Source organism: Caretta caretta, chromosome 2, assembly GCF_965140235.1.
Source record: "Caretta caretta isolate rCarCar2 chromosome 2, rCarCar1.hap1, whole genome shotgun sequence".
Taxonomy (NCBI): Eukaryota; Metazoa; Chordata; order Testudines; family Cheloniidae; genus Caretta; species Caretta caretta.
This window is the reverse complement of record NC_134207.1, coordinates 9,947,556-9,975,131: the sequence shown is the minus strand read 5'-3', so window position 1 is coordinate 9,975,131 and position 27,576 is coordinate 9,947,556. Positions and strand designations below refer to the sequence as shown.

At 40.6% G+C, this 27,576-nt stretch overlaps 1 protein-coding gene across 2 annotated transcripts in view; it reads right to left on the bottom strand.

Annotated features, from left to right (window-relative positions):
• PTK2 (protein tyrosine kinase 2) overlaps window positions 1-27,576 on the bottom strand; it is a 381,820-nt gene that overhangs the window by 345,395 nt on the left and 8,849 nt on the right. Inside the window, exon 2 of one of the 2 annotated variants that reach the window (XM_048841743.2) lies at window positions 12,732-12,788. The exons of the other annotated variant lie outside the window; for it this stretch is intronic. The gene's annotated coding sequence lies outside the window, so the exon portion shown is untranslated. The remainder of the gene's footprint in view (window positions 1-12,731; window positions 12,789-27,576) is intronic. 2 annotated transcript variants of the gene reach the window in all.

The window sequence follows — 27,576 nt, the reverse complement described above, 5'->3', positions numbered from 1 at the left end:
TTCTTAACTTTGCACTACATTCCCTGTGGGGCATGGATCAGCATTCAAATTGCACTCTCCATCAGTACCAGGCCCAAGCCGGGGAAGCTAACAATCCAACTAGTGGACCAAATTTGGTGATGAATCCTGGTCACATGCCACCTGAGGCATGTTGCACATATGCTAAGATGATGATGACTACATTCCCTGATCAATTGTTTATTTTTTATTGAAGCAGCATTGTCACTTTTTTCATACTCAATAAATGCAATTTCTAAAAGCCAGTCTTGAAAACTTAATTCAGATACAACTCAAACTCTCATTGGCACCACACACACCACCCCCTGCCTTTAATTCATAATAAAAATCAAACCAAAAAACTTATTTCCTTGCTTACAAAGCATTTATTAGCCACAACTACTCACTGGCCTCAAAGTAGAAACACAAGGTATCCTTCACGCTGTTCCCTTGACCACTTGGGCTATTCTGAAGGGGTACCCTCTCTGGATGACCATAATTTTGAAAAAATCTCTGCAGCTCCTGTTCCCATCCATCCTCCAGGATTTCTCCTTTGGTTTCATATATATTGTGCAAAATATAGTAGGCACTTATCACACTTGGCACAATGATGAGAAACACCCAGTCTTCTCATAAGGCACCACCATTTTCCTTTCAGCCACCTGAACACATTCTCCACTGACATTCTACAGCTCCTCAGGGCAAAGTTAAATCTCTCCTTTTCATGTCCAACTGTCCAGTGAAAGACTTCATAAGCTAGAGAAGCAGAGGGTAATATGGGTCTTCCAGACTGAGTGAAGGAATCATTAACTCCATTAACTCCATTAACATCCACAATGTGCTGAGGAGCAAAAGTTCCCTTGCTCATTCCAACAAACAGGCATGGATTTCTAACTATCCTGGCATCATGGACCCTACCAGACCACCCCACATTAATACTGATGAATCTTCCACTGTGATCAACCAGGCCTCACAGCAGGATGGGAAAAAAAACTCTTTTCTGTTAATAACGTCTTTGAATCAGAGTGTGTGTGTGTGTGTGTATACACACACACACAGAGAAAAGGCACAAGTGTCTCATCAATGGCCTCTATACAGCTTGGGAACCCCATCCATGCAAAGCCATCAATAACATTCTGTGCACTGCCAAGCTGTATGACACAGCACAACAGCAGTCTCCTGATTAACTACTGATTGGTAGCCACTGGGTGTGGCGAGTTTCCAGATGTCAATGATACCACACTTCTTCAAGCACCGGGGAAGTCTCATGTTAGTCTTCTCCCACTGCTGCTCCACAGATTTCTAGGAAAGTTGCCTTTGCCATTCTACAGTTTTGCCGCCACTGCTGGTCATCCCAGGTCTTCAGCGCTACCCTACCCCACTCGTCACCGCTAGCTGGCCGAGCCCAAAATCAGAACTCCACTATGCTCAGGTACTCCACGGACAGTCTCTGCAGAAATAACTACTTGATTTCATCCTCCTGCTCCTCATTTGCTAGCTGGATTGCTGCAGTATCAACAGGCCTATGAAACTGCAAGGCCAAATCCATCTGCCTGTGTGACTCAAAATGCACATGCATATGAACAACTGCCATGCTCATAATGCTCAGCACAGGGTCCTCCATGCTGCCTGACATCAGTTTGAAAATGATGCAGACAAAATGAATGAACGCTAGGAGAGCTATCATGGGAAGTTGTTAGCTTGATCCCATGTCCCAGAATGGAGTGCAGGGTGGAAAGAAGAAAGAAAAAAAAAAAGGAGAGAGAGAGAGAGCGCGCGCAGAGCAGAGTAGAGCAGCAAAACACTACACCATGGGATATCTGCCCCAAATACTGAGAGGTCAGTTCAAACTAACACTGAGCTGTTTGAATGCAATGATTAACAATGAAAATACCATAATAAGGCATGAACATACTACCAATTGCCACAGTTAAAAATCACTCATTTTAGAGCCAAACTACATCGCTGTTAACAGCACTGTGCAGACATGGCCTAAGAATGGTCTGGTTGTCTGAATTAAAGTACCCTGTTTGCCAAATCTTTTCTAAGCGACGATGCTAACTGCATTATTGGTAACCTATATTCTGCAGTTAGTTCTCTTTTTAAATTTCAGCTAATTACAATCATTAAGCACTTTAACATATTAACCAAAACAAAGAACAATGGATAGGTAATTATAAATTGCTAACTATGAAGATAATAGTGTTCTCATGATAATATTGCACTACCACCATCAGCTTAGATTTATATGGCCCCTTGTATCCCAAAGAGCTTTAAAGACTGTGTATATAGAGATAACTCATCCACCAATGGAGGGAATGCAATAGCCATTCTGCACAAGTAATGCTACACTTTTTTTAAAAAAAACATTGGTGGAAGTGAGTCTTCTGTTTCTCTATAGAGCCTATCACAATGATATAGGTAAGCATGTGCCTACATGTTTATAGGACTGGAGACAAAGAAGGAAAAAACTTCAGTTCAGCTACAATGGCAATATTTTCATCTTTTGGTGGGCAGACCATACTTTTCCAAGTTCGAATAAGGCCACAGAGCAGAGGTTAACATCATGACACTTTCAAAAATAATAAAGTGTCATGGAATATTTAATGAAGCCAACCCTATGATTTAAACTTATTCAGAAAGACAGCACCTCCAGAAGCAGGATGCCCCTAGCATTACGAGGATGCATTACTCCAGTTCTGTCACAATGAGCAGTGACATCTAATGAATGACCAACACCACTTCCTGTAGTATCTCTTGTCCTGGGGTTTCTCTTTTCATACTCACCTGGGAGGGAAAGAGACAAGAGAAGTTCCCTACACCAAGGTATGCAGGTCTTTTGGCAACTCTGGAAGGAACCCTAAAACACTGCTGAATCCTGCTTTGGGCATGCATCCCTAGGAGGAAGCCCTGATGAGCCAAACTATAGCCTGGGGTCTTAGGGGTTACTTCCTAGCCCCACCTCAGAGGCATTTAAGGAAGTCATTATTATCTAGGCACTCCTTAAGTTCAGCTGCAGAGGAGAGATACAAAGGCGTTATGTGGACCGGAAGCCAGGACAGGAAGCTCTGGGGAAAAAAGGAGTTATCTGGTATAGTTTATACTATTTGTGTTTCAGTTTACTGGTTGCAAAATTACATAGAAAGAAGGCAGCTAGAGATTTCTGCCAAGCTAGTGTCGATTTGGGTTAAACCAGAAGCCTTGCCAAAAAAAACCACCCTGAGAATGAGATCTTGTCATAGAATCATAGAATATCAGGGTTGGAAGGGACCTCAGGAGGTTATCTAATCCAACCCCCTGCTCAAAGCAGGGCCAATCCCCAACTAAATCATCCCAGCCAGGGCTTTGTCAAGCCTGACCTTAAAAACCTCAAAGGAAGGAGATTCCACCACCTCCCTAGGTAACCCATTCCAGTGCTTCACCACCCTCCTTGTGAAAAAGTTTTTCCTAATATCCAACCTAAACCTCCCCCACTGCAACTTGAGACCACTACTCCTCGTTCTGTCATCTGCTACCACTGAGAACAGTCTAGAGCCATCCTCTTTGGAACCTCCTTTCAGGTAGTTGAAAGCAGCTATCAAATCCCACCTCACTCTTCTCTTCTGCAGACTAAACAATTCCAGTTCCCTCAGTTGTTCCTCATAAGTCATGTGTTCCAGTCCCCAAATCACTTTTGTTGCCCTCCGCTGGACGCTTTCCGATTTTTCCACATCCTTCTTGCAGTGTGGGGCCCAAAACTGGACACAGTACTCCAGATGAGGCCTCACGAATGTTGAACAGAGGGGAACGATCACATCCCTCGATCTTCTGGCAATGCCCTTACTTATACAACCCAAAATGCCATTGGGCTTTTTGGCAACAAGGGCACACTGTTGACTCATATCCAGCTTCTCGTCCACTGTAACCCCTAGGTCCTTTTCTGCAGAATTTTTTTTTTAAACCCATCTAGGAAGGACCCTTGATTACGGTCTGCAGCCTCTTGACTGAGGATACCTGTCCCAACCCCTTTTTGTTCAAACCTGAACCACTGGGGAACATATACTCCTTTATTTATCATAAATCTTTTCCTCCAACATAAGACTGTCTTCTTTTGCCCTGAAAAACTCGAGATAGCAACCAGATAAGAGGACCAGCAAGACACCACTTCCAGAAGTCAGGTAGAGCTGTAAGCACTTCTAGGCGATTACTGTTTTAAAAAGAGATAGTTTCACACTTCGTAGCTTCTGTAGGCTGAGCTTATTAAACACACCAGTGGCTCCTTGCATTCCTCCATTTCACCTCACAAATTCTGTGTACACACTCCCATCCCCCTCTATTTCATGGACTCACTGCAATTTCACTCTCTTACCAGCAAGTCACATTCCCTTCTTCCCCCATACCAGGATATCCCATTTTTTCCCCAATGCCAAGGGCTGTGTGCACACTGCAACGCCCTCCATCATTATTTTTCTTTCTGCCTGGGAGATAAACTCCATTGGGATGAGCAAAGAAGAGTACTGTTATGTGAAAGGCATTAATGGGTGACATCAACCACTTGTTTGATCTATAGACAATTGCAGAGCTGCTTGAGGCTGTGCCGAAAGGGGCTTCATGTGTCTCCCCTGATTTTTCCCCAGAAGTCAATAGGGTTCTGGCCACTGATGCCTAGAACATTCCCTGAAATTATGGAATTGATCAGATGCAGCCTTCAAAAGTTACTGTGTTACAGATAAAGAAATGAAAAAATGCTGTTGAGTTGCATGCAAGGTCTTTGCAAGCTCAGCCAATAATATTACCTCCCCTCACTTTTGAAGCTATTAGGATATACAAGTCCACTGGTTTCCCAGCAATTTTTAAAACACATTGTACTGGTTGAGGCAAGGTTGCTTGACAAATAGTCATTACTATTTTAAAATCCAATACATCTAAATATCGATATAACATTCATCACAATAACATCAGAGCACCTTTGGGTGGCTTGCTTCTTATAGGTGGAGCTGATAGCACCACCTATTACTGAAGGTTGCCCGACATTTCCCTGTTTTCAGTTGCTTATTACATTATCAAAATTTAACAGCCTGGGCTGAAATTTTCCATGTCATTTTTCCCCCCGGACCTCAGCCTTATTCAGTGCCCAGAATGTATGGTGTTCAGCTAACGAGCAGCTACTCAATATTTTGTTTTCTCTTCATTGTTAAATACATGGCTCCATGCTTTATTTACTGCACGCTATTCAAAGCGTGGTCTGAAAACAGAATTAAGTTCCTCATAAGCTTTTTTCTTGTCACTTGTCACTCTAGTATATGAGTGTTTCACAAAGGATAATTTATTTTCATAACACCCCTGTGAAGTGAGAGGTGGTGATACCCCCCTTTTACAGATCGCAAACCAAGACAAAGAAAGTAAGGTCAAAAATATCCAATATGGGTACTCAATTTGAGATGCCTAGGGACCGGATTGTCAGCATATTTAGCATTATATAGTGCTTTATATGTTCAAAGTACAGTTCCCATTGACAAAAGTTGCAGATGTGAGTGTTCAGCACTTCTGTAAATAAGAAACAAAGGTCTCGAAGTCAGGCACTCAAAATGAGGAACACACGATTAGTGACCATCTGTGAGAAGTCTGGTTTAAATCAGGGTGCCCAAACTTCAGCCCACCAGAGCATTTCATAAGGTCCACAGCCAGCTTCAACACAGTAAGTGTGTAAATAGACAATACTATACAAACAACATATCTAAATACATACTGAACTTAAAATATAAGTCAGTACAGGAGACTTCATATCTTATTAAAATATATAGAATCTGTTTGGCCCACACAAGGTTATGCCTCAGTTTATGTGGCTCCCCTGTGTAATAAGGTTGGGTGCCACTTGTTTAAGTGACTTGCCTAACATCATATAGGAACTCTGTGGCAGAGGAAGAGATGGAATCCAATTCTCCAGGGAAGTATTCATCTCTCTTACCCCTGAGATCATCCACTCTCTTCCTACAATCCCCTGCCTTGTTCATTACACACCTTCCAACTTCTGCAACAAATGAAATAGGGGTCCTACAGACATGCTCATTCACGACACAATCCTGATTTATCCCCCCAAGCAAGTCTGTTTGCCCTGTGCACAGAATTGACCGGGGTCCTGGGGAAAAAGATACCATGTGATCATGTAATTAAAGACTGTCTCATAATGCTTATGCACAAGGACGTAAATTAAGGCTGCAACAGGCAACCTTAATTCTGGCATTTCCTAACTTTTGAGAGCTTAATTTTGCAACCTTAATAATGTTCTTTTAATGTAGTTTTGTGTGTGTAATAAAGAAGTTCAGCACATTAAATTCATAGCGTATATTGTATCCATCACATAGGTATCTGGGTACATAACACATATAAAAAAGGGATGGTGCAAAAAAATGGCCAATAATTAAACTGAGATAATCCCAGCCTCCTCCATTCCCCCAAACTGCTGACCAAACAAATCCCTCCCCAAAAACATACCAGAAAAATGCTATGTTAAATGTAATGTGTCTTGCTAAGAATTATTTTGAGAAAGTTCTGGCCTGTTTTTTACAGAAAGTCAGACCAGATGACCACAATGGTCCCTTCTGGCCTAGGAATCTAAGAATCTATCTTTGCTTACTTGTCATGGCGCTATATTTTACAATACGGTGATTCATGGAGCTGAGTGAAAACTTTATAACAAAGTCTTATCCAAGAAGGTGCACTCTACTGCAAGATATTTACCTAACAAACTAATAAATACAGGGTTGTCATGGTTTTACCAGGACATGACTCACTTCAGTCTTTTACACACGGTGTATTCCAAAGTACAAATGGCTGCAGACCAAAAAGCACACTTGTACATGACATCATGACATTAACAGCTGTTCATTTTAAAAGGTCAACTGAAATGAAAGGAAACAATCAAAAAAAGATTCTAAATCCGGATAGTTCCCATCTAGGCTTTTTACACATGATAAATACATTTTGAGATGAACTGGAAGTCTTTTTACCTGCAGACAGACAACTTCAGGCTCTGACTTTTCTGGGTTATTCATGCTACTGTTGAAGACACTGCTAATCCCTAAAACAGAGCAGGAATTGCATTGCCTTCATTATTGTAGATGTCAGGGATACCAACTGCTACATGAAACACATGGACTTGAACTTAGGTATTAGCAGGTAAGGGCCCCATATTACCCTTTAATCGCTGGTGTTATAAACAATGTAAAACGTTTCAGAAAAATTGATCATGCCTCCACTGCCCGTTACCATAAGTCTCAATTACTGCCTCGAAACCAAAATTCGAACAATTCCCCATGCCTTACCAGCTGCCAATGGCCCAGCTATCTTTTATCCAGCTAACAAAATCTTTAATATACTCCCTCCCAACAATTTCTACTCACTGTCAATATAAAAATTTAAGACAGACTGAAAATCTGGGACATGGTAAAAAAACTAAGTTTACTATAAAAAATGTAAACACAGTATGACCCTGGTCCATAATACAAATAATAATACTTAAACATTATATTGATTAGACCTGACCTAAGGAGAGAAGTAAGGACAGTAAAGGGCAAAGAGGATAGTGGAGGCCATCTCATGTAACCCTGAGGTCCAGGCTGCTTAATCCAGGTCTTATATGCAGCATCCTGGCACTTTAGGGCTTTCTTGTTTGATCTAACTACAAATCTTCAGGTTTTAAATGAAGCGATAAAACTGAAGACTACTAAAAACTTGAACTTCACTATCTTTAACTTGCATGGGAAAAAAAACAGGAAAACCAACTTTAACCATACCAAGGCATTAATCTATTCATAGCTATGCAACAGTTTAGTACAAATAGACATGGCACTTTAGAAACAAGGGGAAGAGAAGTAATTATTCACAGAGAATTTTAAGAGCAAAAAAAGACTAATTAGCATCCATGAAATCCCTGAGCAAGAAATTCAAGAAAGTATTACTGTACAAGAGAAGACCGTCACACAGTGCAGCACATCTGGGTAGCGATGAGACAAGTGAACCAGCATTAGGTGACATTTACTGGTGACGGAAGGTGTACAGACCAACTATATCAGACAGAATTTGAAGGGCTTTAGCAGGTGAAAGAGAGTACCTTGAAGTTAATCTGAAAAGCAGTTTGCAGTGTATCAGAGCCAGAGATGCAGTTACATTATTGCTTCATCCAGAATGCTAGCAGAAACATTTTGTACCTGCTGTCATGTATTAATCATGATTGCAGCAAGAAAGCCATTACAATAGTCTAAACGGGCAAAAATAACGGCATGAACTGCATCAGCAACTGAGGTGAGGAGGTGCACTGGCATTCCTGAACTGTCGGCAGAAAGATTTTGTTACAGTTCAAAACATGAGTGATGCAAATCTTGCTGGACTCTTGTCACCCACGCTGCTCATCACAAAAGAGAATGTAGCAACAAAAAGCATTAAGACGTGGACAAGAGTGAGTAACTAGTTTCCACAATTCTGCTTTTACTATAACCAATTGTACAAAACCCCCAGACATGGAAGTATAACATCATGTAGCCAATTATTTTAGTCTATTGCTCATTCATTGTGTGATGTTAGGACTAAGGCTAAGATTTTGTCAAGGATATTTTTAGTAAAAGTCATGGACAATAAAGAAAAATTCGCGGAAGTCTGTGACCTGTCCCAGACTTTCACTAAAAAATATCCATGACAAAATGGGAAGCTTCTGGGCAACTGCGGGACAGGCTTGGAGCTTGAGGGGTCCCCCTCCACCCTGGCTTGGAGCTGCAGGGGTCCCTCTGCCGCTCACAGGGGCCCGAGGCTGCAGGGATCCCCCTACCAACCACTGAGGCTGGAAGCTGCATGGGTGCCCCGCAGCTCCCTGCCCCCATGAGAAAAAACAGGACCTAGCAGCTCCCAGCCACCGCAGGCTGAAGTCACTGAGGTCTTCAGAAGTCTCAGAATCAATGACCTCTGTGACAAATTCATAGCCTTAGTTATCATTAACTAACATGTTATGTCATATATAATCATTGTATACTAAATAGAGTTAAGTTGTAGAATGATAGACGTATAAGATTGATCAGTAGTCAGAAGGGATAAGTATACATTAGATATCTAAGTAAGGAGGGATGAAACGCAAGGCCTACAATACTGAGGCCTGTAAGACTTTAGTTTAGCCATACTAGACCACAGGCTTAAGAAATGCTTGATGTAAGTAACTGTGCCACAAGATTACAGGAAAAGATTTACCAATGGATGATATTGTGAAAAATTAAAAGTAAGAGTAATTTTTTTTTCCCTTTACAAGATACCTGGTAGTCACATTATTCTGCGTGCCCTAACTGCAGGGTATGAATACAGTCAGAATCACATTATAAAAAGAGGACGCCCAGAGTGGAAAAATTGAGCTCCTTATGTGAAACTCCAGCAGGAACCATCCCTCTCCTGATAATCAATTGGCAAGGCAGCAATCAGACCTTAAGAATATCCTTAAGGATGTGAGTATAACTATATTTATAATTTGTGCGTAGATCTTCATAGAATTTCTCTTTAATAAAACTTGTGAAACAGACTAGACCCTGTACTTGCATGTATAATCACTATCCTTGGTCATTATGAGTTCCTAGAGAGCCTAAATCTGAAGCAAGTAACAGAGGTGACTTTCACTCTATTGAGCTTGAAACTGTAGCCACAACAGCCAAACCCATGCTGGTGTAATATAACATCACTAAAATTAACTTTAAATAAAAATAAAGACTACAATCAGTAAGGGAAACAGAAGTCAGAAAAATATCAGTCTCAATGCAGATAAAATATAACCCTGCAATGATGGATTAAAGCACTTAAGGAAAGCACAGATGAATTAAAAAGGGGACCAAAAACAGGACTCATGGCATAAAGAACAGAAGTAAAAGGGTTGAACACCGCAGGCTACAGACATATTGAATGTTTGTGATTTGGCAGAGTGAATGTACAGCAAACACAGTTTCTACTTGAGACCATAGCCCATAACTATTTCACATTTGGGGACAATGTATACCTTCAAATCAGTGGCACTGCTATGGGTACCCGCATGGCCCCATAGTATACCAACATTTTTATGGATGACTTAGAACAATGCTTCCTCCGCTCTCGTCCCCTAATGCCCCTACTCTACTTGCGCTACACTGATGACATCTTCATCATCTGGACCCATGGAAAAGAAGCCCTTGAGGAATTCCACCATGATTTCAACAATTTCCATCCCACCATCAGCCTTAGCCTCGACCAGTCCACACAAGAGATCCACTTCCTGGACACTACGGTGCTAAGAAGCGATGGTCACAAAAACACCACCCTATACCGGAAACCTACTGACCGCTATGCCTGCCTGCATGCTTCCAGCTTTCATCCAGACCACACCACACTATCCATTGTTTACAGCCAAGCTCTACGATACAACCGCATTTGCTCCAACCCCTCAGACAGAGACAAACACCTACAAGATCTCTATCAAGCGTTCTTACAACTACAATACCCACCTGCTGAAGTGAAGAAACGGACTGACACAGCCAGAAGAGGACCCAGAAGTTACCTACTACAGGACAGGCCCAACAAAGAACATAACAGAACGCCACTAGCCATCACCTTCAGCCCCCAACTAAAACCTCTCCAACGCATCATCAAGGATCTACTACCTATCCTGAAGGACGACCCATCACTCTCACAGATCTTGGGAGACAGGCCAGTCCTTGCTTACAGACAGCCCCCCAACCTGAAGCAAACACTCACAGGCAACCACACACCACACAACAGAACCACTAGCCCAAGAACCTATCCTTGCAACAAAGCCCGTTGTCAACTGCGTCCACATATCTATTCAGGGAACACCATCATAGGGCCTAATCACATCAGCCACAATATCAGAGGCTCGTTCACCTGCACATCTACCAATGTGATATGTGCCAGCAATGCCCCTCTGCCATGTACATTGGCCAAACTGGACAGTCTCTATGGAAAAGAATAAATGGACATAAATCAGACGTCAAGAATTATAACATTCATAAACCAGTCGGAGAACACTTCAATCTCTCTGGTCACTCGATTACAGACCTAAAAGTGGCAATTCTTCAACAAAAAAACCTTCAAAAACAGACTCCAATGAGACACTGCTGAATTGGAATTAATTTGCAAACTGGATACAATTAACTTAGGCTTGAATAAAGACTGGGAGTGGATGGGTCATTACACAAAGTAGAACTATTTCCACATGTTTCTCCCCCCCCCCGCCCACCATTCCTCAGATGTTCTTGTCAACTGCTGGAAATGGCCCACCTTGATTATCACTACAAAAGGTCCCCCCTCGCTCTCCTGCTAGTAATAGCTCATCTTACCTGATCACTCTCGTTACAGTGTGTATGGTAACACCCATTGTTTCATGTTCTCTGTGTATATAAATCTCCCCACTGTATTTTCCACTGAATGCATCCGATGAAGTGAGCTGTAGCTCATGAAAGCTTATGCTCAAATAAATTTGTTAGTCTCTAAGGTGCCACAAGTCCTCCTTTTCTTAATACGGAACTAGAGGATTGTTAAAATTCTTCTCCATTACCATAGTGTCATCCTGATTCTACAGCGTTCAGCTGATCAGCTTTGGTATGAAGCAGCTCCAAAGCTTTTGTAGGTAAGATAGGGTCTTTCAAATGCCCCTCACACAAGCTGTCCACATGACATTGAGCTTAGCAACCCCTGTGCCCATCAGACTGGCAGGAAGACTGCAATAGTGATGTCACAAAGATGCTACGTCTTTACAGGGTCCTGATAAAAAATAAAAAACTTCAGCAGATATCATTTACAGCTTTAGGGCATAGTGTAAGCCAGTGCTTCTCAAGCTATCTGATGTGGGGGACTGGCAATTTTTTTTTTCCAATGTAGGCGCAGACCGGCAGCCAATGGCTAGCAGACCGGCACCGGTCCACAGACCACCACTTTGAGTAGCACTGGTGTAAGCAACATACACAGACACTCCTCTGAAGAAAAATAGCCTCAATGGACACTATTTCCATATCTGTTAAGAGCTCAGCAAGTGTGACCAACTTCCCTATAGCATCAGTACTACTACTAATTATTAAAACATTTTAGCACTCATCGCGCTTTTCGTCAATAGATCTCAAAGAAGATCTCAAAGTGCTTTACAAAAGAGGCTAGCATCATTATCTCCATTTTAGAGATGGAGAAATATAGCCACCAGGAGGTGAAATGACTTTCCCAAGGTCACCCAGCAGACCAGTGACCGAACCAGGAATAAAATCCAGGCCTCCTAAGTCCCAGACCAGTGGCCTATCCACTAGGAAACACTGCATCCCTTATACTTAAGAGAAATATATTTTTGAGTGTTTTGTATAACTCAAAAACGGCTTAATGAATTTTTCTCAAATTAAAAAAAAAAATTACTTTTCGACTAAGTTCGAACATGGATAACAATCCAAAATAAGATTTCCCACCCACCCCACTTTCAAAGAAGTGAGTGAATGAACAGAAGGGTCGTGAATTAGATAGTTAAATTTAGGAATCTGGGATGATTCTTGTTACAGTTTAACATCAATTGCTTACCAGTGGAATCTTCAAAAGCACCTAACAGAGTTAAGCAACGCAAGTCTGATTGAAAAATCAATGGGATTTGTGCCTTCTTAAGGTCCTTGGGTGCTTTAGAATATCTCAGCCTAAACAGTTTTACCCAACATTAATAAAACCCAGTGAAAAATTAGTTCACTGGAAATTCCACATACCTTAAGTAGATTTTCCAGCTCTCAGTGGTAGGTACTTGCTATGACTGAGATGGAAGTCTGAAATGATAATTTAGAATTGATCAGGATAATTGATCAGGATTCTTTCTTGACATAGGAAAATTCAGATTAGTCACATACTTGACACACGTTGAATGCAAATAGTTTAACAGTGACCCCAGCAATATTAAGTCAAAATAATTTTCCAAATAAATGGACTATGTGGCAGTCAGTTGGGGTACATCTTCTGTTATGATATCTACTGGAGATGGAAGTGAATGCCTTATAGAGTGTTAGTGTGTGTAGTTGACAGTACTGTAGGTGATGTGAAGGTGGTTAAAAAAAAAAATGCTGGAGACTTTTCCCTTATTATTTTCATGATTTCAAGGTTTTGGATGGATGCGTCCTGATGGAACCTTAACAGTCCAAAATCAGGGGTTCTCAACCTTTTTCTTCCTGAGCCCTCCCCAGCTTGCTATAGAACTCCACGGCCCACCTGTGCCACAACAACTGTTTTTATGTATATAAAAGCCAAGGCCAGTGTTAGGGGGTAGCAAGCAGGGCAACTGCCCAGGGCTCCACAGTACAGGCAGCCCCACGAAGCTAAGTTGCTCAGGCTTCAGCTTCAGCCCCAGTTGGCAGGACTCAGGTCCCCAGGATTTAGCCCCATATGATGGGGTTTTGGCTTTCTGCCCTGGGCCCCAGCGTATCTAATCCTGGCCCTGCTTGGAGGCCCTCCGAAACCTGCTTGCGGCCCCCACAAGGGGCCTCAGACCCCTGGTTGAGAACCACGGGTCTAAATGTATCTTGAAGTTAGGTTTTGTGTGTGTGTGTGACCCCTGGTTGAGAACCACGGGTCTAAATGTATCTTGAAGTTAGGTTTTGTGTGTGTGTGTGTGTGTGTGTGTGTGTGTGGTGCATACCACAAAAGAAGCCCCAATTCCTGAATGAGGATTCTAGGTGCTACAACTCTACAAATATTAAAAATAAATAAATAAATAAAGTCTCCTTGAAGAAAATCTGAAAACAGTATCTGGTGAGAACTGGTTACTCATCCTGTGCAGTAACTATAGTTCTTCGAGATGTGTGTCACTCTAGATGTGTTTGCCATCCCTACACCTTTGAGCAGAGACTGACATAGCAGTTTCTGTTTGGCCTGTGCATATACGCTAGTCAATCTCATGCCCCATATCATCATCATATAACATTGTGCAGGCGAACTGCCCTCCATTCCTTCTCGACCGCAAATCCCCATAGCGGAGAACTCCGAAGCAAAGGGGAAGGAGGGAAAATACTGTAGCTCCCATAGATACAGACATCTCAAAGAACTACAGTGACTGAAAAGGGTGAGTAACCATTCCTTCTTCTTTGAGTAGTGTCCCTATAGGTGCGCCACTTTAGGTGACTACTGAGCAGTTCCCCATAAGACAAAGGGAGCTTCAGAGTTGAGTCCAGTATGGAAGAAAATAAAGCCAAGCCGAACCCAGTATCAGAAGCAGAGTTGTGAGTAGCATTCAGTGAACATATTCATAGAAGCCCAGGTAGTGGCCTCACTTATTTCAATAATGGGCATGTTTTCGAGAAATGCCGTAGAGGTAGAAATGGACCTCATATAGTGAGTCTGTATGTCCAAAGGTGCTTGAATATTACAAAATTCATAGCAAGAATTAATGCAATCAGATATCCGCTGGGAAAGTCTTTGATTAGAGATTGCAGACCCTTTCAATCTATCTGTGAGCAAGACAAACAATTTGGGGGTCTTTCTGAAGAGTTTAGTCCTAATTCAGATAGAAGTGCTCTCCTAATGTCAATGGTGTTCAGTAGTGCCTCTTGTTTATCTAGGTGAGGTTCAGGGTGGAAGACTGGCAGGTGAATAGGTTGGTTAATATGGAACTTGGAGAACACTTTAGGTAAAAATTTGAGGTGAGGTTGCAATGTGACCTTGTCCTTAAAAAAAATACTGTGAGAAGGGGGTCATGACATAGGGGCCCCTTTTTTCTCCAATCCATCACGTCGATGTGATGGCTATCGGGAATGCCATTTTCATGGATAAATGGAGCAGCGAGCAGGTAGCCATCAGTTCAAATAGTGGTCTTGTAAGGCAGTGGTTCTCAACCAGGGGTATATGTACCCCTGGGGGTACGCAGAGGTTTTCCAGGCGGTACGTCAACTCATCTAGATATCTGCCTAGTTTTACAACAGGCTACATAAAAAGCACTAGCGAACTCAGTACAAACAAAAATTTCATGCAGACAATGACTTGTTTATACTGCTCTATATACTATACACTGAAATGTAAGTACAATATCATATGCCAATTAGGGCTGTCAAGTTATTAAAAAAATTAATTGTGATTAATCACCCTGTTAAACAATAATAGAATACCATTTATTTAAATATTTTTGGATGTTGTCTACATTTTCAAACATATTGATTTCAATTACAACACAGAATACAAAATGTACAGTGCTCACTTTATATTTATATTTAATACAAATATTTGCACTGTAAAAAATAAATCATATTTTTCAATTCATCTAATACAAGTACTGTAGTGCAATCTCTTTATAATGAAAGTTGAACTTAAAAATGTCGAATTATGTACAAAAAAACCTGCATTCAAAAATAAAACAATGTAAAACTTTTAGAGCCGACAAATCCACTCAGTCCTACTTCAGCCAATCGCTCAGACAAACAATTGTGGTTACATTTCCAGGAGATACTGCTGCCTGCTTCTTGTTTAGAATGTCACCTGAAAGTGAGAACAGGCGTTCGTATGGCACTTTTGTAACCGGTGTCGTAAGATATTTACGTGCCAGATATGATAAACATTCGTATGTCCCTTCATGCTTCAACCACCATTCCATAGGATATGCATCCATGCTGATGACGGGTTCTGCTCAACAACAATCCAAAGCAAAGCGGATCAACGCATGTTCATTTTCATCTTCATGAGTCAGATGCTACCAGCAGAAGGTTGGATTTTCTTTTTTGGTGGTTTGGGTCCTGTAGTTTCCGCATCAGAGTGTTGCTCTTTTAAGATTTCTGAAAGCGTGCTCCACACCTCGTCCCTCTCAGATTTTGGACGGCACTTCAGATTATTAAACCTTAGGTCAAATGCTGTAGCTGTTTTTAGAAATCTCACATTGGTACCTTCTTTGAGTTTCGTCAAATCTGCAGTGACAGTGTTCGCAAATCAAACAACGTGTGCTGGGTCATCATCCGAAACTGCTATAACATGAAATATATGGCAGAATGTGGGTAAAACAGAGCAGGGGACACACAATTCTCCCTCAAGGAGTTCAGTCAAAATTTAAATAACGCACTATTTTTTAAACGAACATCATCAGCATGGAAGCATGTCCTCCGGAATGATGGCTAAAGCATGAGGAGACATTTGAATGTTTAGCATATCTGACGTGTAAATACCTTGCAACACCAGCTACAAAAGTGCCAAGCGAATGCCTGTTCTCACTGTCAGGTGACACTGTAATAAATAAGAAGCAGGCAGCAGTATCTCCCATAAATGTGAACAAACTTGTCTTAACGATTGGCTGAACGAGAAGTAGGACTGAGCAGACTTGTAGGCTCTAAAGTTTTACATTGTTTTGTTTTTGAGTGCAGTTATGTAACAAACAAACAAAAAAAGTATATGTTTAAGTTACACTTTCGATAGAGAAACATCAACAAAGCATTGTAAAAGATATCCCAGGTTAGAGGGCAGCAGTGACACAGCTACTCATTAGTCTGGATTGTACCCTCGTATGTCACACCTATAGGGACATTACTCAAAGAATAAGCGTTTGTTTCCTCAAGGTACATGTATAAGCAGAAAAGCCAGGCCACATTTTAGCTAATTTTACAAACACGTACAAATAAAACTCAGAATAAGCATGAGAGATTTTATTCAAAAGGATAGTTCTTTTTTCAGGAAATGACTGTAGCACTTTAAAATGTAAGTGCCTTATCATCCATAAGCCACATGGTAATTAGCGTGGCATGACTATACTTCACCTTTAAAAACAAACTGAAGATTTTTTTTCTGTGCTGCACCACATTGTCCATCATTGCTGAAGGTAGCACAACCCTGCATAACAAGTTAGTAAAACTCCATTTAGTAATACAGTGTTTTAGAATTTGATTCAGTACACAATTGTGGGAGTGAGAGCAAAAGAAATCATGAACTTTTCAAAACTGCCCAATGATCTTTTATTCACCTTAAGCAGGTCAGCCCTGAACAGCACAAACACTGCTTGACCCATTTTATGCTGACTTCAGTTCTTTGGCCAGTCAGCTAACCTAATGCAAGGCTGTGAGAGTGAATGGCTTGAGACCACAAATGCCCATTCTCATTAGACCAAATCTGCTAATTTAATTATTATTCATGAAGCAGGACAGGAGTGAAGGTAAAAGGACTGTAATATGCTGAACAAGGAACACAGAGCCCAGCCTTGTTTAGTTCTTCAGAAGAGAGGCAGCCATGGCTAGGTAGTCCTCTTTGGTCACATGACATCAGCAGTGAACCCCTCCTACCTCTTGGAATTCACACTGCTAAACTCAGTGTGCTCTTGTGTTCTACAGTATACTCTGTCAAGTGCTGTCTGTGGTTGCCAGGCAGTCCTACACAGAGAGTTTTGTCAGGTAGAAAGAAAAGGAGTACTAGTGGCACCTTAGAGACTAACCAATTTATTTGAGCATAAGCTTTCGTGAGCTACAGCTCACTTCATCGGATGCATCCAATGAAGTGAGCTGTAGCTCACGAAAGCTTATGCTCAAATAAATTGGTTAGTCTCTAAGGTGCCACTAGTACTCCTTTTCTTTTTGCGAATACAGACTAACACGGCTGCTACTCTGAAACTTTATCAGGTAGGGGGACAACAGTTAAGGCAAGGAGCTTGCACCAGAGCTTGCAGGGATAGCACTTAATCCTCAAGAGAATGTGTGTGTGATGGTAAATATTTGAAGTGGGGAATACCAAAAAAAAAAAAAAAAAAAGAGAAAGGAAACTAGTGGGAGAATTCACAAAAGGGCAGAAAAGAGAACAGCAGGAGAGAAAACCTGAGGAATGGAAGGGAAAGGAGATGCATTTTCTTTCCTCTCCTGTTGTGTATGTCTACAGAAGAAAGGACAGTGAAAAAATGCAGAGACAAGATTTAAAAATTAAAAAAATGAGAAAATATCGTATGAATAACAGAGCACTACATTCTACTGCAAAGATTCATAAAAGCTATAAAAAGGATCAAAAGGGACTGAAAGAGAAAACCACACACATATTCACAGTCCGTACATGAAATGTCTACCAAAGCTAAACAGCTTGAAAATTCATCTTTGAGGTCATAAAAAATAATACATGTATGTCCTCTCTTCCCCTCATACCAAGATATAAGCATATTTGAAAAATATTCTGCACTGAGTACATGTCCTGAATTTTTAACTTAACAAAATACTACTCTCCTTTTAAAAACACTGTCACAAAAAGGAATGTTTCTCTCTGCATGACTACAGAGATCTCAGGAGTTCTTTGAGCATATCTCAGTGTTTCCCCCAATACGTATGTGGCAAGTCCTCCACAGAGTGTTGGCCACCTACCATGCCTTCTGGTGGCTTTTACTGACACCTGCCTGTATGCACCATCAACAAGGAGTCATTAGCTAGCAGCTGCCAAAGTTGTATTCACAGTGAAGGCTGGGAAGGGAAACTGACTGGGTAACTGGGCAATGAATTGGCACATGAAATCCAATGCTGATAAGTACAAAGTAATGTACATTGGAAAAAATAATCCCAACTATACATAACAAATGATTGGGTCTAAATTAGCTGTTCCCATTCAAGAAAGAGCTTGGCTTCATCATGGACAGTTCTCTGAAAACATCAGCTCACTGTTCAGCAGCAGTCAAAAAAGTTAACAGAACGTTAGGAACCATTAAGAAAGGGATAGATAATAAAACAGAAATATCATAATGCCACTATATAAATCAATGGTACCCCCACACATTGAAAACAGCTTCTTGTTGTGTTTACCTCATCTCAAAAAAGATGTCTTACAACTGGAAAGGTGCAGAAAAGGGCAATGAAAATGATCAGGAGTATGGAACAGTTCCACATGAGGAGAGATTAAACAGACTGGAATTATTCATTTTAGAAAAGAAACTAAGAGGACACATGATAGAGGTCTATAAAATCATGAATGGTATGGAAAAAGTGAATAGGGAAGTATTATTTATCCCTTCACGTAACACCAGAACTAGGGGTCACCCAATGAAATTAATAGGCAGCAGGTTTAAAACAAACATAAGGAAGTACTTTACACAAAAAACAATCAACCTGTGGGACTCGTTGCCAGGGGAAGCTGTGAAGGCCAAAAGTATAACTGGGTTCAAACAAGAATTCATAGAGGATACGTCCATCAGCGGCTACTGTCCAAGATGGTCAGGAACACACCCCCATGCTGCAGGCATCCCTAAACCTCTAACTGCCAGAAGCTGGACCTGGACAACAAGGGATGGACTACTCAATAATTGCCCTGTTCTATTCATTCCCTCTGAAGCACTTGGCACTGGCCACTGTCAGACACAGAATACTGGGCTAGGTGGACCACTGGTCTGACCCAGCATGGCCATTCTTATCAACTGCTTACAACTGGGATGAAGAATAGTCAGAGTGAGCACAGAGATAGAAAGAAGGATGGGAAGAAATAAAGAGTGACAATCACATATTCTTGGGAATTGGGAGACACCTTAGTTTAGAGCTGAACCATGAATATAAATTTAATAGTTTTATTATGACAGTCTAGTGAACTATTCATTTATCCTTACTAACTGATTTTAAAAAATTAAGATAAGACAACTCTTAAGGGAAATCCCTCACTTTATCCCTGTCCTAAATCTCCGATGCCTCCTATGGTGGTACACCATCAGAATGACAAAATCTGTCAAGGTCACTACTCCACACATCTTCAGCCTGGTTCTTGTCAACCCCTGCTGGCTCTATTTTATCACCTCACCATGCCTACTGAGTGGCAATGGCAGCTTTCACCCGAGCTCTATCTACTCCAATTATTTCTAGAAAAACTATCAAGACTATAGTTAATTAATGAAAATAGGAACTTACACTTGGATTTGCATAACACAAAGATTTCTGTATCCTTTACAAAGAGAGATCCCTTAGCAGCCAGTCACTCAGACAGAGAAACATATGCATTAACTAGCTTGTGTTGGTAAAGCTCTTTGAAGATATAAAATGCTATAAAGTTCCAAATCTGAAAATGATGTGCTCTCACTCTGAGAAATTATGCCACTACTACATCTAAGCCTTCTGTAAAAAACATTCTGTGCAGACTCAACATGCAACTCAACATGTAACACCAGACAGAAAAATTTAAAACAATACTCCATTTAAATCAAACTGCTTAGGCCTCAAAACACTTAAGAGCATACGAACGGCCATACTGGGTCAGACCAAAGGCCATCTAGCCCAGTATCCTGTCTTCTGATGTGGCCAATGCCAGGTGCCCCAGAGGGAATGAACAGAACAGGTAATCATCAAGTGATCCAGTCCCTGTCGCTCATTCCCAGGTTCTCGCAAACAGAGGCGAGGGACACCATCCCTGCCCATCCTGGCTAATTTGTGTGAAGCTCTAGCTGGACAGAAATTCAAATTCAATTTAAAATGCACAAAACCAGCATTTTTTAAAAAAATTAAATACAACTGCCTTAAATGTGCTGGATACATTAAAAAAAGTTTATCAAAATCTGTTTTGCATTTAAAAAATGAACTGATTTATTAAACAAAGGAAGAATTCCGCAGTTAGTGAACTGAATGATTGTTTCTGGTCAATTTGTCCTTCAAGGTCTTAGAATAAGTAGATCTCATCCTCTCACACCTAGTTTTTAAATATTGATTAAAAGAGGAAAACAAGCTTTTCAACTCCCAACTGGTTTCTTAACTTTGAATTAACAAGTCATTGAACTGAACTAGCTGAATAAACTGAAACCAAGAAAATATTTTCTCTGCACCTCTAAAAGCTGGTTTAACACTTCAACAAACTCTGGATCCAAGAGCTTAGCCAATGATTTCCACCAGTTCAACTGTGTAACTTTCTTTAAAACTTGTCATCCAACATGAACCACTTACATTTATTTTTGTATTTAAACGTCAATAGATTATAAGTAGTTTAGGCCCTAACACAGGGTGTCAGTTTCAAATTTATTTTTTTAACGAGTTAAACTAGTATTTAAAGAAAAAAAATCCAATTTAAAATAAAAAAATAATTTTCTTTCTATTTTTATCCACCTTGATTTGCAAGGACATTTAAATTGCCAGGAACTAGGCACCTCAGGAAAATTGGTGCACCAATTCTAGCTCCTCCTTAGCTCCACTCCAGAACTCAATCACCAGATGGACAGAGTCCATCAGATCTAATTTCAGAGCAAGAGACCTATTGCACCTGACATTGGATACCAAAAAAATACCCAAACACCTTTCCGCCATAATCCCCTGCTGGATGCCTGTATGGAGTCAATTGTGCAAGCAATGGCTCTGAAGCAGCATCCAGCCAAGTCTTCATTACACACGTAAATCCTTCACAGTCAAAACGTTGTATTAAACACCAAAAACCAAAGACTGATGTTCACCATCACCCTGAGCTCATGAGAGTTATGTGACAAAACCAGTGGATCAGATATAAATCCAAACTAATTTTTAATTTCTTAGAAACTTCTTAATCAAATTCTCATTCTTTGACCATAATCATATTTAAATTAAGTCTTTAAAAATGTAAGACTTAAACAGTAATACAAGTAACTGTTATTTTAAATGATTGTTCTGTAGATGGTATTCATACTATATGCACACATACACCACACTTTCCACTATGTCTCTCACTTTTATTGTGACAGTCCTCTAGTGCTGTCAAGCAAGTAAAAAAATTAATCGCACAATTAATCACACTGTTAAACAACAGAATACCATTTATTTAGATATTTTTAGATGCTTTCTACATTTTCAAATGTATTAATTTCAATAACACAGAACAACAACAAAGTGTACAGAGCTCAATTTATATTTATTACAAATATTTGCACTGTAAAAAAGAAATAGTGTATTTCAATTCACCTAATACAAGTACTGTAGTGCAATCTCTTTATAATGAACGTTGAACTTACAAATGTAGAACTATGTACAAAAAATAACTGCATTCAAAAATAAAACAATGTAAAACTTTAGAACCTACAAGTTCATTCAGTCCTATTTCAGCCTATTGCTCAGACAAACAAGTTTGGTTACAATTTGCAGGAGATAATGCTGCACACGTCTTGTTTACAATGTCACCTGAGAGTGAGAACAGGCGTTCACATGGCACTGTTGTAGCTGGTATCACAAGATATTTGTGTGCCAGATGTGCTAAAGATTCATATGTCCCTTCAGGCTTCAACCACCATTCCAGAAGATATGCATCCATGCTGATGATGGGTTCTGCTCAAGAACAATCCAAAGCAAAGCAGACCGACGCATGTTCATTTTCATCATCTGAGTCAGATGCCACCAGCAGAAGGCTGATTTTCTTTTTTGGTGGCTTGGGTTCTGTAGTTTCTGCATCAGAGTGTTGCTCTAAGACATCTGCATCAGAGTGTTGTTTGAGACATCTGAAAGCATTCTCCACACCTCGACCTTCTCAGATATTGGACGCACTTCAGACTCTTAAACCAGGGCTGGAGTGCTGTATCTATCCTTAGAAATCTCACATTGGTATCTTCTTTGCGTTTTGTCTAACCTGCTGTGAAAGTATTCTTAAAACGAAAATATGCTGGGTCATCATCTGAAACTGCTATAACATGAAATATATGGCAGAATGTGGGTAAAACAGAACAGGAGACGTACAATTCTCCCCCAAGGCGTTCAGTCACAACTTTAATTAACACATTATTTTTCTAATGAGCATCATCAGCATGGAAGCATGTCCTCTGGAATGGTGCCCAAAGCATGAAGGGTCACATGAATGTTTAGCATAGCTGGCACGTAAATACCTTGCAACACCGGCTACAAAAGTGCCATGCGAACACCTGTACTCACTTTCAGGTGACATTGTAAAAAAGAAGCAGTCAGCAATGCTGACCGTAAATGTAAACAAACTTGTTTTGTCTTCGCGATTGGCTGAACAAGAAGTACGACTGAGTGAACTTCTAGGCTCTAAAGTTTTACATTATTTTGTTTTTGAGTGCAGCTATGTAACAAAAAAAGTACATGTTTAAGTTACACTTTCATGATAAAGAGATTGCACTACAGTAATTGTATGAGGTGAATTGAAAAATACAATTTCTTTTATCATTTTTACAGTGCAAATATTTGTAAAAAAATAATATAAAGTGAGTACTGTACACTTTATATTCTGTGTTGTAACAGAAATAAATATATTTGAAAATGTAGAAAAACATCCAAAAATATTTCAATTGGTATTCAATTGTTTAACAGTGTGATTAATCATGATTTTTTTTATCACAGTTAATTTTTTTGAGTTAATCGTGTGAGTTAACTGCAATTAATCAATGTCCTATCATCAGTGGAATGAGAGTGGTTATGTTAATAAATCCAGCCCCAGGGAGGGGTTGCTGAATTTAAAAGTTTAGTTTTGGTAATTTGATCAAGAGAGCCCTGAAAAGTGGGGAAACTGAGGCAGGACCAGTGCAGCAGGATCTGATGCCAGAATGGGTGCTCAGGTGGCAGCCAGTTCATTTATATGTATGCTTGTGTGTACACACACGCTTTAAAAATAGTATCAAGAAATATACTTAGTAATCAGCCTTCCTTTTTGCTTAATCAAATTACATTTAAAAAACTCAGAAATATTTAGTTAAAATTCAGAATTTCAAAGGTGCATAAGAAATAAATACAATACTGTATTTATTAATCACACTGAAATTTAAGATTTGCTAGCTAGTTTGAGAAGACACGTTTAGCATTGATTAAACAGAAGTTGCCAGATAAAACAAACCACATGGAAGATATGTTGTGGGGATTTTTTTTTAAAGCAATATGCAATTTCTCAGACCTTGAAAGCTTACATGAATTTCATAAACTTTCCTCATAGCTCAACCTTTTGGCTTGAAGGCAGCTCTGTATACCCTGCAGTTACTTTTAAATATCCCTCTTCTAAGTCTACAGCTGCTGGAACTGTGCTTCCTAGCATGGGTAGACAGATGCACTTTAGCTCTGCTCAAGCTACTGTGCTAAAAATAATTCAGCGTGGCCATGATGGCATGAGCAGTGGTTCAGGATAGCCACCTGAATACAATCCTGCCCAACCCCATGGGCTTTGTACTCAGGCTGCTAGCCCGAGCACAGTCCATGTCACCAACAGCCACACTGCTATTTTTACTGCACTAGCTTGTGCATGTCTGCCTCTACCCACACTGGAAAGCGCCCTCCCAGCTGTTGTGTAGACATACCCAAGGACGTTAACTCAAGAGACTTCTGCCTCTACTGAGATTTAGGTTATGTCTACACTACATGTTATGTCAGCATAATTTATGTTGCTTGGGGGACGGTGACATAACCGTAAACTCTCTAGTTCAATGGTGCCCTTAAAAGTTTGAAATTTGGTAAATCATAGGAATTAAAGAAAAGACCTATTAGATCAATGAGTCTGTTCCCCTGTAACTTCAGGAGGAATTCTCTCAAATAGAAGATGCATCATTATTAGTTTGCAGTACAGGCCACAATAAGATAAACTTCACAAAAGTAAAAAAAGTCATAGTCCAGATTTTAAACTGGGTCTAGACTCATATTTACCAAGACACTGAAAAACTGAATTATGTAATCTCAGCAGGTTTCAGAGTAACAGCCGTGTTAGTCTGTATTCGCAAAAAGAAAAGGAGTACTTGTGGCACCTTAGAGACTAACCAATTTATTTGAGCATAAGCTTTCGTGAGCTACACCTCACTTCACTACATCGGTGATCTTCCTGATAACATCATCCTGGCCACTATGGATGTAGAAGCCTTCTACACCAACATTCCACACAAAGATGGACTACAAGCCATCAAGAACACTATCCCCGATAATGTCACGCTAACCTGGTGGCTGAACTTTGTGACTTTGTCCTTACCCATAACTATTTCACATTTGGGGACAATGTATACCTTCAGATCAGCGGCACTGCTATGGATACCCGCATGGCCCCACAGTATGCCAACATTTTTATGGCTGATTTAGAACAACGCTTCCTCAGCTCTCGTCCCCTAACGCCCCTACTCTACTTGCGCTATACTGATGACATCTTCATCATCTGGACCCATGGAAAAGAAGCCCTTGAGGAATTCCACCATGATTTCAACAATCTCCATCCCACCATCAACCTCAGCCTGGTCCAGTCCACACAAGACATCCACTTCCTGGACACTACAGTGCTCATAAACAATGGTCACATAAACACCACCCTATACCGGAAACCTACTGACCGCTATTCCTACCTACATGCCTACAGCTTTCACCCTGACCACACCACACGATCCATCGTCCACAGCCAAGCTCTGCGATACAACCGCATTTGCTCCAACCCCTCAGACAGAGACAAACACCTACAAGATCTCTATCAAGCGTTCTTACAACTACAATACCCACCTGCGGAAGTGAAGAAACAGATTGATAGAGCCAGAAGAGTTCCCAGAAGTTACCTACTACAGGACAGGCCTAACAAAGAACATAACAGAACGCCACTAGCCGTCACCTTCAGCCCCCAACTAAAACCCCTCCAACGCATTATTAAGGATCTACAACCTATCCTGAAGGATGACCCAACACTCTCACAAATCTTGGGAGACAGGCCAGTCCTTGCCTACAGACAGCCCCCCCAGCCTACAGACAGCCCCCCCAGCCTCACCAGCAACCACATACCACACAACAGAACCACTAACCCAGGAACCTATCCTTGCAACAAAGCCCGTTGCCAACTGTGCCCACATATCTATTCAGGGGACACCATCACAGGGCCTAATAACATCAGCCACACTATCAGAGGCTCGTTCACCTGCACATCCACCAATGTGATATATGCCATCATGTGCCAGCAATGCCCCTCTGCCGTGTACATTGGTTAAACTGGACAGTCTCTACGTAAAAGAATAAATGGACACAAATCAGATGTCAAGAATTATAACATTCATAAACCAGTTGGAGAACACTTCAATCTCTGGTCACGCGATTACAGACATGAAAGTTGCTATATTACAACAAAAAAACTTCAAATCCAGACTCCAGCGAGAAACTGTTGAATTGGAATTCATTTGCAAATTGGATACAATTAACTTAGGCTTAAATAGAGACTGGGAGTGGCTAAGTCATTATGCAAGTATGCATGGGATGAAGTGAGCTGTAGCTCACGAAAGCTTATGCTCAAATAAATTGGTTAGTCTCTAAGGTGCCACAAGTACTCCTTTTCTTTTTGCGTAATCTCAGCAGTGAGTTCAGTCCCTCAAATGACTTAATATTGGAACAGCAATAAAATAGACTCACTTTCAAGTACATTTGAGAGGGAGCCTCCGACATTACATCAAAAGTGAGAGCTGGCATATTTTAAGAGTGAAAAGTAATGGTAAAAATCAATGCACATCAAGGAAGGACATTCTCATCAAGAGTTCCAACCAACCTGTTATTTTGAAAGCAGCAAAGCTAACAATTGCATAAAAAACAATATTTATGACATGAGAATTGCATCAGTAGACAGTTGCTAACTTTCCTTCTTCATGGAGAGAAATGTATGAGACTACAAAATGGTGGCTAACCTAGTTGTTCGCAGAAATATGAGCATTAACGCCATCTTTAAAATCATGATATTAAGGGCTACAAGCATTCAAATCCACAGAATACCTTCAGACAAAGAATATGATATAATTTGAGGAGAAATCCTCCCCTATTTGGTCTCTACAGCCACAAATGTGAATAAAAGATGTCCCTGCCTCAATGAGCGTAGAAATGATGTCAAACAACAGGTAACAGAGTTGGCTAGGCAACAGGGATGGGAAGACAAGTGCTAAGAGATATTATGCAGTTGCTGTTATTGATAACTGCATCATGAGTATTAACATGATTTTTAAAAGTGTACCTCATCTTCCTACAACATGCACGTGCATGGATGTGCATACCGCAGCTTACACATGAAGTTACTAAAAGGGTTTGTATGCCTTTGAGAAGCATATTTTGTGGATAGACTTGAAAATGGCATGCGTAGAAGCATGGTAGGCAGGATCAGAAAAGGGGCTGCAGGGAAGAAGACACAGAAGTGCAAGTGAGAAGAGTGTGGTCAGCTCTACAGTTTGGGTGAAGCAGAAATTAAAAGACAAAGGCAAACAGTAGACAAGGTACATACTAAACTGGGTAGGGTCTTGAAGCCTCAGATAAGGAGCTTAAATCTGATATGGAAGATGATGAAATGACCAAAATGTGCTAAGAAGCTACAGCATTTGCACAATGGCACTGTAAAGAGAGGAGCAGGAGCCATAGCTAACTCTTTCCAAAATCCACAGCGAAGAACCATAGAGCAAACAGGACAGAACCTTAAACTCTCAGAGAAGCAAAATGTTACTTTTCCCTGGATGGATCTCACCAACTCAGGCCTATTGAAGTGAGGTGCAGAAATTAAACCATTGTTTATATAATAAAAAACAAAAGGCACAATTTTAGACCCCGACAAGTTGCATGTTACCCCAGAGGAATAGATTCATTTTCTGAGATGTAATTCCCCTTATCTACTTTGATTTTATTTAGTACATTCAAATGTAAATCCTAAGTCAGACACTATGAAAGGTTAACAAGGACACTGGCAAGCGTGAATCATTTAAGACTGCTGCTGCAA